The sequence below is a fragment of the Cajanus cajan genome, chromosome 2 (genome assembly GCF_000230855.2).
Source record: "Cajanus cajan strain Asha chromosome 2, NIPB_CcT2T_4, whole genome shotgun sequence".
NCBI classification, from domain to species: Eukaryota; Viridiplantae; Streptophyta; class Magnoliopsida; order Fabales; family Fabaceae; genus Cajanus; species Cajanus cajan.
The window spans coordinates 74,413,189-74,431,074 of record NC_138518.1 but is presented as its reverse complement, the minus strand read 5'-3'; positions in this window follow the sequence as shown (position 1 = coordinate 74,431,074).

Here is a 17,886-nt window from a genome sequence, read left to right as displayed (position 1 = left end):
TGATTATAAAGTCTTGTCCAAATAAATTTAGATAAATAAAATTATCTTAAACTCTAAATAAAAATTTCAAATAACAATTGTATTATTACAAATAAATAAATATATATATATATATATATATATATATATTGTGGTCTTTAAATGTTTACATGGAATGGTAATATATTTAAAATAATTATTACAATGAACTGAATACAAGATAGACATATTATTAGGATGATGTTCTAATCTTGAATCATGAGTGGTCTAATTGTTTTAACAAGGGATTCATGAGAGTGGTTTTTATTTGTTCCATTAGTAACAATCTAATAACACTCTTAGAATTAAATTTGTATATGTATTGTCGATAGCTTTCCGACCAAATTATCTTTAAACTATTGTAGATAACATGAAGTTCAGTCACAAGTGAAGAGTTAATACTTGTTGGGATACAAAAAAAGTTTCACATCATTGGATCATGAGAAGAAATAAAGATTTATAAAACACATATAGTTTTCATTGATACGAGGCCATTTGAGAGATGACCAAAAGCAAAATATGAGGATTTAGGCCAAAAGTGAATAATATCATACTAATATAGAGACGTGTGTGTGAACCTCGAGTATCCAACAATGGTATCAAAGCCAATGGTCAACTAAATGACCAGGTGTGGATTTAGGCCTAAAGTGAACAGTATCATATCAATGAAGAGACATGTGTGTTGTGAATCTCGAGTACCCGATAATGGTATCAGAGCCAATGATCGATCAAGTGACTAGGTGTGGAGGTCAGGCAACGTGTCCATTGATGTGAGCTAACAATGGTAAAAGTATCTAAAACTGATAGGTGACTAAAGCTGTAAGAACCACCACTGAATACTTGGTTAAACCATGGTCTTTTATTTGAGAGGAGGTTTTTTAGGTACAAACAAAGTCCCATATCATTGGATCATAAGGAAAAATAAAGGTTTATAAATCACATACAATCTCCATTGGTATGAAGCCTTTTAAGAGATGATCAAAAAACAAAATCACAAGGGATTAAGTTTAGAGTAGATAACATCATATCAATGTGAGGTAAACACCACTAAAGCAAGCTTTCCCCAAATTACCATGTGAGGTGGGTGTCGAAGTGCTACCTATATAACTTGTACGGATGAATTAATCAAGTTCAAGAGCCTCCAAAAGAACCAATTTTGCTAGTAGATGTTGATAAAAAGTGGACTTCTATTTCCCAAAAGGTTTTGGTGGAGCCATTCTTCTAGGTTGGCTTTCCATCTTGTTCATAATTTTTTTTTACTCAATGTTTGTGTTTGACTTTGGGTCTGGTTGGTGTCTACTTAAATAATTTCAAATGTTTTTTAAATGCTTATCAACATTGAGTGAGCCTAGGTCGTGGATTAGAGTGTAAGACAACACAATAGCAATGAGATTTTTTTTAGCGAGTGTGGGCTTGTGGGCTATTGACATATTATTCTGTAGGTTAATTTATGAATGTGTATACAACCCGTGACCAACCCCTCACTATGAGTTCAACTCAATTAAGTCGGATTCTAATCAAGTTGAATTAAAAAATTTCAAATAAATAGAATTTGCATTTGGTTTGAATTTGTGGTGATTGGATTGATTCATAAATTGTGACTCATTTTGACAGCTCTAATGTTTATTTGAAATTGTTATTTAGAATTTGAGACGATTTTTTTTAATCTGAATTTAATTGGATAAAACTTTATAAACAACAAATTTAATTATAAAATTTAATAAAACTTTATTAATTCATGATATTTCTATTTTAAAAAAATAAAAACAAAATTATTTTCTGAAACCAAGCTACCCCAAATTTTTAAAGGTGAAAACTGAGGTATTAAAAGCAGTACAAATATGAAAATAATTCACTTTTATGTAATATTAATTATTGTATCTATTAAATAAAATATATACATTAATATAAAAAAATGTAAATATATATTTCTTGAGCATATGACTTTTGGTTACAAGTATAGTACTTTTAAAATGAATTTTGGTATGAATCTATTTAATTATACTAAAAATTAATTACTAAATAAAAATATTTATTACAAAAATTAATGTCTTATCAATATATGTGATTTTTATTATTGTTTTATAAATAGTTTGAACATACATTTTTAATTATAAAATTCAAATGTACATTAATAAAATATATACATATAATCAAATCAATATATATATATATATATAATAATTTTTATTCTTAATTAATTTTTTACAAGTTATTAAGAAATATATTACATTCAACTATATATTTTTAAACAAATATTTTTTTATTATTATTCATACAACATTTTTTTATAAAAACAATATTAGATAAATAAAATTAACTTCAACGGAAAGATTGATACAAATTTTAATTCAATCAATTTAACATTAATAAAATATACCATAAATAATTATTCCCTTTATTTTTTTAATTGTCTTTTTTATAAAGTGTAAAATCAAAAAGAGGAGTTTGTCAAAAAGGGATTTGTTAAATTAAAAAACAATTTCGAATCCTTCGAAAAGCTATGAATTTTTATGATAATGAACAATTTTTTAGAAATTATTTCAAACAAAACAGATATCATATTTTGTTTGTAAGATGAAGTGTACCAGACGAACTGCATAATCTATATTAATGATACATTTATTTCTCGTTAAAAAGTCAGATCATTCTTTGAAAAATATTACATTATATTTCTTAATAAATCAAATAAGAAAGCCTCATTGAAGAAAATGAAAATTCGTATAAAGAAAATGTCAAATCATTTTGTGAAGAAAGAAAGATAAAATCTCGGATTACATGGAAAAGATACTACAAAGATTTCTCTATGCTAACACTACACTACCACACTCAAAATAGAAGAAAATGATAATATGTAGCTGCATGAATCAAATAAGAGGTACACGCATCTTGATAAACATTTAATGTTTTATTAAATGCGTCAACTGTAATCTCTAGGATCAATAAGGAAGATAGAAAAAAAAAGTGTTGTAAATAAAGAGAAATATACTTACAAAGCAAACTCACGCAGTGAGATATACAAAGCGGAAGCACTACAAAGAAGATCTTCATCGTAAATCTCATATATAGCTCTTTGTAATTCATTTGTGCTATATTTTTCATAGCATTACGCTTATAAAAGACAAAACTATCCTTGTAACTCTTGTCAAATTTATTTATAAGAGTTGAGCCTAGAGAGACTTGTGAAAAAAATAGTTAGTGTTGAACTGAGAGATGCTTGTGAAAAGAATACTTAGTGATTGAGCCTAGATAGACTTTTTAAAAGAATACTTGTATCTTGTACAAGATAGTAAAACTCAATCGGGTTGAATTGAGAATTGGGCATGGTCTTTGTGATTGAAACGAATCAATATAAAAATACTTGTGCCTCTTCATTTGTTGCTTTTCACTACTTCATCTGATCACTTTTCAGCTTTTGTTTGATTACTACTTTATTGCAAAAATGCAAATTTTTGATATACATTATTCAATCCTTTTCTAGTGTGTATCTTTTTCTCTAACATAAAGAGTTTTGGTTTTTTTTTTATTTATCATTCACTACTAGAATTTCTCTTATTTCATACGACTTTTTTTGCGAATTTTGTATTAAAATCCACAGCAAATATTATTCCTACGAATTTTTCTGCGAAATTTTATCTGCAAGTAATACCTTCGTGGATAATATGTTTTTACGAATTTTAAAATTCGCAAGAAATTTTCCTGCGAAAAAAATCCGCAGGAAAGTTTCCTACAAAAAAATTTTCGCAAGAAGTTCTGCAAGAAAATTTTTTACGAAAAAATCAAAGAAATTATTACAAATTCTATCAATAATTCTTCAACTTTAAAATGGCAATAATTCTTCAACTTTAAAATGTTCACAATGAATTCATTGAAACATTTGTTTTCACGCCTCCAACCTGTGATACATAATCTTTTAAACTCTAAGATTGTGGATTATAAGCCTAACATTCAACCATACAAATCAACTTGTAAGGTAAGTGTTGTCACAACTTATATACTCTTTAATTATTTTATTTTCAATCGATGTGGGACTTGAAGTTTTTTTAAAATATTAAACTTATAAATTTAAATATTTTTTATTTTTCATGCAGATTAAAATTGGTAGGAAAATTCGCAAGAAAAGTTACCTGCAGAATTCTTCTAGCATTTAGTAAACATTACTTGTGAATTTATTTTTGTAAGAAACACAATAAAATTATTACAATATTTCTTGCAAATTTTTATCATGGAAAAAAATTTCCCTACAAATTTTTATCATGGAAAAAAAATTTCCATGATCATTAAAATTATAGCTAAATTTGCAAAAATTTCTTGTAGATTATTTTTCATTAAAAAATTTGTAAGAAATATCTATAAATAATTTTTTACAAATAAATTCGTAAATTTTTTTTGTGAAATTATTATTGCAAGAAAATTCACAAAAAAATTCTGCGAATATTTTTTTATAGAAAAATTCGCAAGAAAATGACACTTTTCTAGTAATGATTTTCAAGGTTCAATATATCATTAACTTTTTTTTGGTTAATTATACTCTTACTTTCTACCTAATTTTATTTAATTTACACATTTATAGTTAAAATTTATTTATTATGGAGTGAAAATTGAAAAAAAAATAAAAGAAACTTCAAAATTATTGTTAAAAAAATATAAAAAAAATATTTATTTGTGTATAATAACCTTAAATGATATTTAGAAAGGATAATATATAGATTTTTCCTCCTATATTGCCTTAATTATTGAATTATTAAATAAAATATATAATTAAATGTAATAATTTTATTAAATGTATTTTAATATATTAATTAAATATATAAAATATAATTTAGACTTAAATCCTTTATTGTCCTTATGTGTGATTTTGGTCTTTCAAAAAGAATTATTGTACATTTGATTCTTCTAGTTTTTAAAATTAAATAATATTGGTTCAATATTAACATATCATCCAAAATTAAATATAAAAAAAATTGATATGTCCATCAGTGACAGTGCTAACAGTTATTTAGCTATGCTAGTTTTCATTTAAGGAACAATGCTATTTTTTATTTATTTATTACTTACATGTTATATGTTTCTTTTATTTAAATTAAATTTTATAATTAATTAAAACATTTTTATTTCAGTTTTTATTTTTAATTTTTAACACTACTATTTCCCTACATGGTTAAGTAACTACTAAGTATTGTGAGTCTAAATTTTTAAATATTTTTAATTGTGAGTTTAAGTAACTACTAATTATTTTTTAATTTTTAATTTTTTTATTACTTACATGTTATATGTTTCTTTTATTTAAATTAAAATTTATAATTAACGAAAACATTTTTGTTGCCGTTTTTAATTTTTTTTAACACTACTATTTCCCTTCATGCATGTAATTAAGTAATTGCTAAGTATTGTGAGTCATAGATACAATAATATTTTTTTGTTTAATTTTAGATAATATGTTAATGATAAATCAATATTGTTTAATTCTAAAAATTAAAGAGACCAAATTTGCAATAAATTTTTTTAGAGAAACAAAGTTGCACAAAGTATAGACAGCGAAAGTGGACTTAAGTCTATAATATATTATCATAAAACATTATTAAATAAATATATTTAATGCACTTACTAAATGTCATATTATAATTAATATATTATTACATTTAATATTCTATTATAATTATTAATTAATATATTATTATAGCAAGTATAATCAGAGACAGATTTACATATAAGAAAGTGAGGGCACTTGCCCTACTACCATTTTGCATATACAAATTTTTTATTATTAAAAAAACAATATATTTTAAAAAATAAAAATTATATTCTAATATATATATATATATATATATATATATATATATATATATAAATTATCATATGTATAAAATATAAATTTGGAAGAATTGTTCATTTATTTGATATTTATCAAATTTTTAAATGAGATTAGTTTTTATATGTGATAAAAAAAAATTTCTTAATAATAAATTAATTTTTTTAAAAAAATTTAATTATAATATATATATATATGTATATTATTTCTCACATATATAATGTAATATAGTAATTTTTTCTATTTATTGTATATGTTAATAAAAAAATTAAACTAGTAAAAATTGTAAGATTGTATACGTTAATTTTAAAAATATCAAAATTGGAAAAACTAGAAGGTTTATGTTCTATTTATAATTTTTATTATAAAATATGTTTTAAAATAAATTAACATCTAAATATTTATATCACATATTAAAAACATGTTTATATCATAAATAAATTAAACTTGATTTTTATAAAATTTAACATATTTATTTTTATATTTTTATTAGTATTAAATTATTATAAAGTAGGTCTTTAAAATTATAATTTTAACCAAATATTTAAAAAATGTCTATGATAGATAAATATGTCATATTTAAAACATGTATTTTTTAAAGAAAGTTAGATTCAAACATATTAAATTATAATATAACATAGTCTAACATAATTTATTTTCATCCTTAATCGTAATTATAAATATAAAAACTTATAAAAATATTTATAAAATATATTTATACTTTTAAAAATTATACATAAATTTTTTAATATTACAAATATATGAATAAATATTGTCCCCACTATCTAAAATTTCTGGATCCGTTACTATGTATAATATATTTATTAATTTTTTTGAAACTCTATTTATTAAATTAAACAACGATTTTAAATGTAATTATTGAATTTATTATTGTTTTACCATAAATTTAAAACTTTTTTTTTTATTTCGAAAGAGTGATACAACTGATTAAGTCTTTTTTTCTTATTAACTAATAATTGAGATCGAATTTATTTATCCTAAATGTATTTTTATCTTAATTTAAATTTTTATGTATCAAAGAAAAACTAAAAATATTTTTGGTTCTAGCATATGTATTCTCAAGTCCACTGGACAAGAACTAATTTCGCTCACGGTACTATGACGACTATAAGTTAAAAACTACTAAATAAACAAAATTTCCTTACTATAATATTAATTATTGTATTTCTTTAATGTAATATATAAATAAATGTAATTATTTTTATTAAATGTAATATATTTCTTAGGTTTTAAAAATATTAATTTTTTAAATTATATGAATTAAAGAGGTCTAACTCAGTTGATTGAGCTAAATGCATCGTATAGTTAGATGTAATTATTGTATTTATTATTTATTTACAATTAATTAAAAAAATTTGTCCTACCATGACTATTTTCTAACTCATTGGGTCAAAGACTAGCTTATAATTTTTTTTTGTCAATTTTTGTTTTTAATCCATGAATAAATTTTATTGATTTTAATCCTTTAAATTTTTTGTCTTGAACAAAAATTTTGACATTAAAAATTAAAATGTTAATGAAAGAAGAAGTTTAAGAACTAAAAATGAAAATCAACAAAAGTTCAGGAACTAAAATAAGTTTTAAAAAAAACGTTGTTCAAAAACAAAAAACAAAAATTGTATATTCATTAATATTTTGAAATCCAAAGCATGTTTAAACAAAGTCAAATTTGACTCATGTAAATAAAAATAAAGCGTGTTATGCCTCACTTATGTGAAAGCAAAGTATATTTTCTCACATAACTACTGGTAAGACTTAAGTATGAAAAACTTGGAATATTAAAAAAAACAAAACTCTTTTGCCTTGCTTAAGTATAAGTGATTATTTGCTTAAGCTATAAAACTTTTCACTTGTTTATCCTCTACCTGTAATTAAAAAAAAAAAAGCCAAACAAATTAAACGTGTCTGATGAAAACTTTATTAAAGCTAGGAAAATTTATATTTTTCCCATTTTTATGAAAATATATTTTATAAACAAGTTTCAAAAGTTAAAAAAAATAAATTCTTATATATATATATACTTGTACAAAAGAAAATACCACATTTCTTCCACTTAAATTTCAATATTTATTTGTTTTATGTCAATAAAGGTAAGAAGCTTTTAATTTAATAATGATGAGGAAATAAAACTTCCAAAGTAGTTTAATGCTTGATTTATAGCTTCGAGAATAGTTGGACTTATAGGGTTATTTCATAATAAAATGTACTTTGAATTTACAAAACAACTTATTTTCAATGTTATTGATCCTCCTATTAGGGATAATTATTACGTAAAATTGCTATCTTTTAATTCCTTGTAAAAATTCTTATTTAGAGAATCCTTATTATATCTCATGCAAATTGCATGTAAAATGTCTTTGATAAGAATTGTATTAATTTCTCGAGGTGAAATTTGATACAGGAGGTAAAAACCAGAAACAAACACACAAAGTCTAGGAATGAAGGTTTTTGAGCAGGTTACATTTATACATGACTTGATGTTGTATTTTCTTAAGTTCGATGTTGGTTCATACTTTTGACAAACTTTACTGGAAACCAATAATATGTGTGCACTCCTTTAATAGGATAGTAGACTACGCAAATTTTAGAAAAATATAAAATAGTGTTCTCTCTCATTTTATATAATTCATCTTATCTTATAAGAAAAAACCTAGTGTTTAGTAGGAAAATAAATTACTAAAATGTTACATGTATAACAAAAATTGTTCAATAATATACCGTATGACGGCCGACCAGGCCGAACACCCGAATCCGAGTGCAGACACCTAAGTCCGTGAACGCTGGAGCCGAACACCCGAACCTACCGATCACTCACAAATCGAACGAATGTGTCGGTGGGCTCGGCCTAACGCAACACTTATGCTAGGATGATTACGGAGAGCTTAATTAACATAATACATCGGATTAGCCCCCTAATTTTTCGGGGCCCAATCCCTAATCACGGCCCAATAAGAACCACTATAAATAGGACCCCATCGAGGTATGTAACTAACTTTCAACTACCGCATTTATTACGCCGAGCACTAACTTGAGCGTCGGAGTATCTTTGCAGGCACACCCCCTCACTTCGGATTACCCGGATAGGAACGAGAAGACCGAGACCCAAGACCCGACCCGTTACAACAAGAATAATCGAAGTGTGTATCTTAACACAAGAACAAATAATTTATACAATATTATTTTTATATATATATATATTTTTATCAATTCACTTATTATGGAAAGAGAAAGATAAACACAAAAATAATGTTGTATTAATTATTATACAATTTTTATTATATGTGTAGTAATTATTATCTTAAAAAAGAAAGTTTAATTCTTTGATAAATAATAGTCAATAATATTTATTAAACCTTAAACATAAGAAATTAATTTCTTGTGATTTATTAAATCCAATAACAATATCACTTGTTTACCTCTACTAGTATTTTCTCTCCCAACTCCCTTCTTCCAAGAGGAATAGGGAAAGAAGGGTTATAGAGACAAAACATAAAAGAACTGAAATTCAAATATAATCTACATGTTTTTTTTTTAAAAGGCAAAATATGTATATGTAGAAGTTGGCAAGACACAAAATGTGACAAACCAAGCAAAACATGCAAGATTCATTGTTGTATGTATAGCAACAGTATCTAACAGAACATAAAATGCTAGTTTTAACATCTAGTCTAATCCCACCCATGCTGATTCATAAGCTTACCATACATATATAACTTCAACTAAGCCAAATACATGCCATAGAAACATAGACTTTATCTAACTAGCAATTGAAAAAAATCTTTTTTTTTTCTTCTTTTCATTTTGACCCATTTTTGTGCACATGCAACTTTATAAAAAGCTATTGCTTGCACCTCCACCATACGCACTAGAAGTCCATACACCATGCAGTCCATATGAACAACTAAACAATACCTTTCTTCGCCCAAAGACAGTCCCTGATGATACATGGAAACTTCAATATATGTGCTTTTCTGTATGCCATGACCGTTAAAATTCTCTCCTAAAGCCACAAAACATTTATCCAAATGCAGCTATACAAGTGTGTGGATAGGGATGGCAATGGGGCTCCATGGGAGCGGGTAATAGTAAACCTGCCTCGCTCCGTTGGATGAAAATTGGTCCTATACCCATCCCATATCCGCGTGGGTATTCATTAAGCGGATATTCATGAATTTCTTGAATACTCATGGATATTTATGGATATCCATGAATATTTATAAATTTTTTAAGAAATTAAAAAAATTATATTACAAATAATTTTAAGTTTATATTTAATGTCATTGCATTATTAAAAATAAAAATTTAATAATGTTAATTTTGAACTTGTATTTAACGTTAATTTTGTTAAAATAATAATAAAAATGCAAGATAATCAATAACTTAAAATACATCAATCTCACAAGTAAGTTAAAGTCTCATCACAAAGCTACAATAATTCAATTTCATAATTCCAAACGAAAGTAAACAACTTAAAATACATAAATCTTATTGGTCCAATAATTAAAACTAGAAAATTAATCAAATTACATCCAACATAATTCTATAACATGCTTAACACATGTTGGTAACTTCATCAACCTCACTTTTGTAAGAAAATAAGATGAGAGTGTAGTTTTAGGATTATGTGGTATAAGGATAATTAGGATATTTAAGAAATATTATTAAACGGGTATCCGCGAGTATGAATATCATCATACCCGCCCCGCCCCATTTATAAACGGGTAAAAAATTATCCGTCAACATTATCCGCAGGTACCTAATTAGTCTATCAATTTATTATCCGTAGCGAATTTTACCCGTAAATACTTGCAAGTGCGGGTATTTTTGCCATCCCTGTGTGTGGATCATTAAACCAGCATGCTAAAAAATAACTAAATCTTCCTGAATTAATTAGCTACCCACTGCCATGACAATATTTTTACCATCTCAACCATATCAGTCACGGAACAGTTTTTTCCTGAGAATACCAAACAGATTTCTACTTTTCCAAATAACCCAAATACTGCAAAACCATATTACATGCCAAATACAAGCATATCTTTTAGGACTGGATATTAAACCTCTAAAATGTGTAAAATGACCTGTTAGCTCACCATGTAGCGGTGCCTGAATTCCCCACCAAACCAGTATTACCTAAACTTGCATAATAGATAATATTCACATTCTACAAATATATGGTTAGTCGTCTCTACCACCAAATTACATTTGGAGCATATATTCTGGCCAGATTGAAGAACCTGCTAACGAGCAAATTGTCTTTTGCTGGTATCGGGTTCTGAAGTAATTTCCAAACAAAACCCTGAACTTTCAAGGGCATTTGTTTTTGCCAAGCTAAATGGATACCCTCCTGTTGCTTCACTTGACTGCATGAACTCAACAATTTATAAGCTGATTTCACGCACAGAACATACACCATTAGCTTTTCCTCTCCAAACCCAAAAATCCACTCCACCCATAAATCACAGAATATAATTTACATGCTACATAGCATTAATTCCTTCTCCTTTTCTTTGTTGTCATCGGTTTTGTTATTCCAACTATTTTTTTTTTTTGGGAAAGGAGCATCATACACTTGGACACCTCCATTGCATCAAGATGATCCTTCACCCTAAGCTGGAGCTCAAAATATGAACCTTGTAATTCTTTATACTCCGCACAAGATGGATAAATCACTGGCTTTATTAAATAAGTCAGTTCGTCCCTGGGCAAATGTAACATGTCTCTGCTAATGTTGATTTTACCAAGACCCATGATTCCTTCACCAGCTTCACACCAATGATTACTTAAAAATAATAAAATAACACAACTCTTAAAGGTTGAAGATATATGTGATATAATATCCCACAACTCTTACAGTCTTACTTATACCCACGTTTTTTGGAAAGTTCAATATTTCTAATGTTGAATTCACAATTTCAGATTCTGTTCAACATTTCTAATGTTGAATTTTCATTTCAGATTTTTTTTTTATCTATGAATGGAAAGTGTTTTTTTTAGTATGTTTCCAATTTTTATTACCAATAGCATTTATGAGATGTGTTGAATATCACATAACAAAATTGACCTCATAACACATTTTTTTTAATTTATAGTCTAATAGTTGTTATTTTTTTTAATCAAAATTGATGGACATGATATATTTTCATCACTCAAAAATTAAATTTTGGTGTAAAAATATAAAAATATTTGTCTTTTAAAACAATTTTTAGGAAAAAAAATCATATAGATATAAAACAACATCCTTTAATTCCGTATAAAAAAAAGTTCAGGTGTCTTCTTTTTTAATTTTAGTTCTACTTTCATCGCTCAAAATTATATTTTTATATTTTCATCACTCAAAATTATATTTTTATAATACACCATTTTTTTAATTATAATTTTGATCATTTTTTACCAAAAAAAAAATGCTCAAAAGATGAGTAATAAAAGAATTGTTAGCATTATTTTCTCCTACACTCTCTTACTAATATTTTATCTATACTATTGTTGAAAACAATAAAATAAAAAAGTTGGTACATTTTATGACTAAATCAAGTAAGAGACTTATTAAATGAGATTCATAACTTACAAAATTTGTAATTTTTAATAAATTTCAATCAATAAAAAAATGTTTGAAAAATAATAGAATTTAAGTGAATTTATTTAAAAGGATAAAATTAAAAAAAAAAACAACATATATATACTAGATCCCGAATCCTCTTGAATTTATTCAAAAGGATGGCATTTAAATCCAAAATCTTACTTTAAAAATTTTCAATTTTGGCACAAATATAATAACAACGTGAGACAATAATTAAAGTGTTTCTTTTGGTCAACAAGGTTTTAGGGTCAAGCAAACCGAAATCCTAACATAATTTTCATGCTACTAGGGCATCAATTCTTTCTTCTTTTTCTTTGTAACTCTTTTTGTTATTATGACTATTGGTTCTTGTGTATGGAGCATCATACACTCTGACACCTCGATCAAGATAGTCTTTCACGTTGCATTGAAGCTAAAAAAATGAATCTTGCAATTCTTTATGTTGAAGGACTTGTGTCACTCAAGCTGTTTTAGTTGTTCATCAAGCTCTGAACCCTTCTTTTTCTTCCCCACGTATATGAACTTGAACACCGTATAGTTGTTGATTCAGCCTTGCCTTGTCATCAAAGCTCAAGGAAGTTATTAGATGGGCTATTTCCTTGAACAATATTATTTGGTGCAACATTTGATTTAGGCTCTGGCTGCAACAGCATCAATACTTGTATTATTCTTGAAAAGGTAAGGCTTGTTCCCACAGGAGATAACAACAATAACAACTTCTGCTTCACACAATATGAATAATTCATTTATTTATTTTTTAAATAAACCTTGGAAAATGTAACTTGCCTTGTGTTAGGATCCTTTACCTCCGTAATCTCAATCTTACGACCATCCATAATTCCTTCACTTGCTTCACATTGATTATTACTTTAAAAAAATACAAGAACAAGAGATTAGAAAGATGGAGTTATTGTAAAGGTTGGGGTACATGATATGATATCTCCACACTTTAATTTATACACCAGTTCAATGTTTCTAATATTGCAATTTCAATTAATTTCTGATTCTTTTCTTATGTATGGGAAGTGTTCAGTATGTTCCCAATTTCAATTAATATTGGCTTTGTATTTTCTTTCTTTTTCTAGTTTTATGATAAATACATTATACATATACATCTTCGATTTGTTGAAATACAAAAAAAATATAAAATTCTATATTTGCTAGATATCTTATTGCATGCTTAAAAAGAATGTTTCATTGTTTGGCCATATCTAGCACCAATTAACTATTCTTTTATTTATTAATGTAGTCACAAAATTGTTTGAATTGTTATATGTGAGATTAGAACAAGAACATATGATCAGTGACATTGGTGGTAGCAGGACGCGAGTGCGGTAAGTGACAGCGATATAGTGGGGAACAATTGTGGTAATGGTGGTGGTATAATAATTATGTGAGCATTTTTTTTACTTAAAAAAAACTGTTTTATAATTAATTGAGCAAAAAAAAATCCCGCTTTTCTTCATCTTATTTGTTCTATCTCATAATTTTTTTTTCAGTAAATCGAACTCAAAATAAATATATTAATTCTATCAGGATTTTTATCAAAATCAAACGGATCGTTTGTCTTACTGTTTATAATTTCTTGACAAAAACTTCAATATTCCATTTAAATTTTTTCCCTAAATTTACGTCGTAATCTTCAAGCAAAAACTATGTATACTCTCTTTTTTTCACTGAATAAGGAGAAATTATACTCATCCTACATGTTTGCATTTCAACTGCAATATAATCACTGCTTAATTACTTCGCTAGTATGTGAAGATATAATCTAACAATAAGGGATTCTGATTTCTGAGCTTAATTATAAATCAAACATATCACATGACTTGTTTGTGCAACACCCTTCTAGCTTAATTATAAATTGAATAGTGTTTCAATGTACCGAAAATGAGTCAAGTTGAATTGAGTTTGGTTTAGCTTGATTTAACTAGATAATATTTAATTTAATTTATAATTTAATATGAATTTGACATAGACTTTTTTTCTAGTTCAAACTCAACTTGATTTAAATTTACTAGCAGTTCGATAGTTTAAATTATATAAATTAAGACTCAATTTTTTATTTTAATCTTATACATTTAAAAAAATTTCAATTTAATAATAGATTTTAGATAAAATGATTGTTTAACTTTTTTTTAAAGATAAAACATAACTTATTTTAGTTTTGTAAGGTTACAAGACATGATTCCAAAAAATATAATTACAACTAAAATTTATATAAATAAACCTTACATAAAATAATAGAAAACTAAATTTATAATCATGAAATTTTAAAATATTCACTTCTTTTATTTTTCTTAATTTATATCTAAGTTTTGAATTTTTTTAAAAATTTTAAAAGATAAAATTAAATAAAAAATTAATTAAATAAATTATATATTTATATATCAAGCCAATTTAGGAACTAAACAAGATGAACTATATGTAATTCAAGTTTAACTTATTTATTTATCGCGACCTCAATTTTAGCTTAAGTTTAACTCATTTGATTTGTGAAAGAAATTTAACAAGTTAACTATTGAATTAAGTTTCAATCTATTTTTGAGTTAGTTCAGTTCATTGTCACCTCTACTCAGATCTCAAGTGTAATACCCCTTTTGAAAAGTTTTTTTTCTTAAAAACAAAATAACATAATCAAATTAAGTTTTTTTTAATTATATAACAGAATATTTTATTTCGAACCAATGGAACTAGACTGTGTTTTGTACTATTTTTTTTCTTCATGGAATAAGTACCTATTTTTGTTTTCTAAAACTACATATAATAATTTTTTATATATAAAGACCGACCTAAACAAAAAGTCACAATCCAATTCAAAAAATCAAAAGCGAATAAAAAATCATAAATTAACAATTTGGTTTACTTTTTAAATTTCCAAAATCACGTGATTTGGTTCAAATTTGGAATTGAATAAGAAATTACTCCAAATCGCAAATATTTGTAAATATATTTTTTTCAAATACATAGTATAAATATATAAAATTGACATATAACATAAAATGTATTTTATAAAATTATAAGTTATTAAAAGATATATTTCTCTCTAAATATATGTTACAATATTTAAAAATATATTTTTATAAAATTATAAGTTACTTAACTGAACTTTAAAATGAAAAAATATGAATTATTTATAACATTTGAAAATAAATTTTTCAAGTGACAAGCTATATGTATGAGAAAATTATTTAATATAATAACTAAAATTGTATTATTTTTTTTTACTAAAATAATAAAACAAGAATTAGTGTCAAATATATTAAGTGACAGAAATATTTTAGTATCTATTTAATTGTTAAATGTTATTTTTTATTTATTTTATAATTTATGGTGTGTATCACTTTGAGTTATAATATTATTTTATTATTGAATGACTAATAGTATTTGTGTTGGATTGCTAAAGACTTGTAATTTTGTGTTCTTGAAAGATTATTGATTAAAAAAATAAAGATTTTTAATAATTTGTAATTTATTACCTTGTGTTGAAATCTTGAAGATAAATGAAAAATTTATGATATTATCATTTAAATAAATTTGTCAACTGTAAAAAAAAATTGTCAATTTGAATTAATGATAAAAATAAAAAATTGTGTTTTTTTTTTGTTTTTTAGTTTGGGTGGACCAATGTGCCCCTTAATGGGGTTGACAAAAATTTCCAACTCACTTTTAGGAAACGGGTCAGCTCACTCATCTTGTTTCTTACGGGCTAATAGTGAGATAGACAAATCCAGATTACCACTCTTTAGGAAGTAGGTCCATGGTATTTGTTGTGACGTAAACAAAGTCTCATATCGTTAGAATAAGAGGATGAACATAAGTTTATAAGGTTTTCATTCAAAAGTAAATCTATAACATTTTAATCTTAAAATAGACAATATCATTTTAATGTTGAGGAAAGAGAACATAGTTGTAAGAACGTTATATCTTTTTATTAGTTTTATTAAAAAAATAAACACATTTAACGTTTTACTATTAATTAGAAATTTATTATAAATTACAATTTTTTTATGAATTTAATTAACTTCATTATTTAATGAATTTTTCTCATTTATATAATTTTTAAATAAATATTAACTAGTAGAAATGTTATAAGGAGCGTGTAAAAGAATATATAATTAAAAAGTTTTGTTACTTAAATTTTATTACTATATATATAAGATTTTATTTTTCATATTTTTCTTCTCCTTTTTAATAAAACATCCTTCTAATTTTTAGTTGCATTAATTATATATATATTTTTTCTAAAATACTCTTATCCAATTAACAATTCTTTTAGACAAAAGATAGTACATGCTTAAAATTAATTGAATAAAAACTCTTTCTTAATAAGAATAGAGAAGATAAATAGACACATAGATATCTCTTTTTCAAACATTAATTAATTAGGTGAAAATGATTAAGTAAAAAGAAAGAATGTTAAATTTAGTAAAATAGTTTAAATTATTGACAAATTTAATGCTTTAAACTAAATCAGCTAATTTTCTTTAGGGAAAATTGCTATAATCTTCCTTGAGGTTTGTTAAAATGACACCAACCTCCTTCTATTTTATTAGTTGACACTCACATCTCTTATTTTATAATTTAGCTTTCACATATAACCTTTTTTATAATGTTAGTTCATTTACATGTTAAAACTCGTTCTATTTTACTATTTGAACTTTTTTCTAGTTGAAAAAAGTGCACAAGGCCATTAGTATGCAATTCTTCTCTTAGCTTCATTCTATTGTGACATATAGTACAAATATAAAAAGAAATGTCATTTACGGATGAGTTAGTAATTAATTATTGGCTAAAAACCTAATTTAGTCCCTTATAATATTTTAAAGTTTTAAGTCTCATTTTAATTTTTGGTTTTAATTTGGTTCCTAATAATTTAAATTACTGCAATGTCGAACTTCCGTTCAAATTTCTTTAACGTCATTTGGGCATTTTTCACGTGGAAAAAAACAAAAATTTGATAATTTTCCACGTGGCAAGTGTCCCATATGTATTTCATGTGTTAATTTTGCATCTGGAATGAGCCGTTCTAGATGGTTTAGGAATGGGCCGTTCCAGATGGTTTAAGAATGGACCGTTTCAGATGCAAAATTAACACACGACGAATTAACACACGACGAGTGTAATCAGAACGAGCCGTTACGATTTCAGAATGGGTCGTTCTAGATGCATTAAAGAAGGAGGAGGAAACCTTGCCACCTATGCATCTACGTGGCATCCATGTCGTCCACATTTAACAGCGTTTGTGGAATTTGGACGGAAGTCTCACATTGATGTGTTTTTAAATTATCGAGGACTAAATTGAAATAATTGAGACCAAATTAAAATTTTTAATTATTATGAGGGATCAAATTAAGCTTTTAGCCTTAATTATTCTCATCTAAAAATCCTATCAATAATATTAATTACCCACAATTAAGTTCAAAAAATTTAAATAATTTCAATTATATTAATT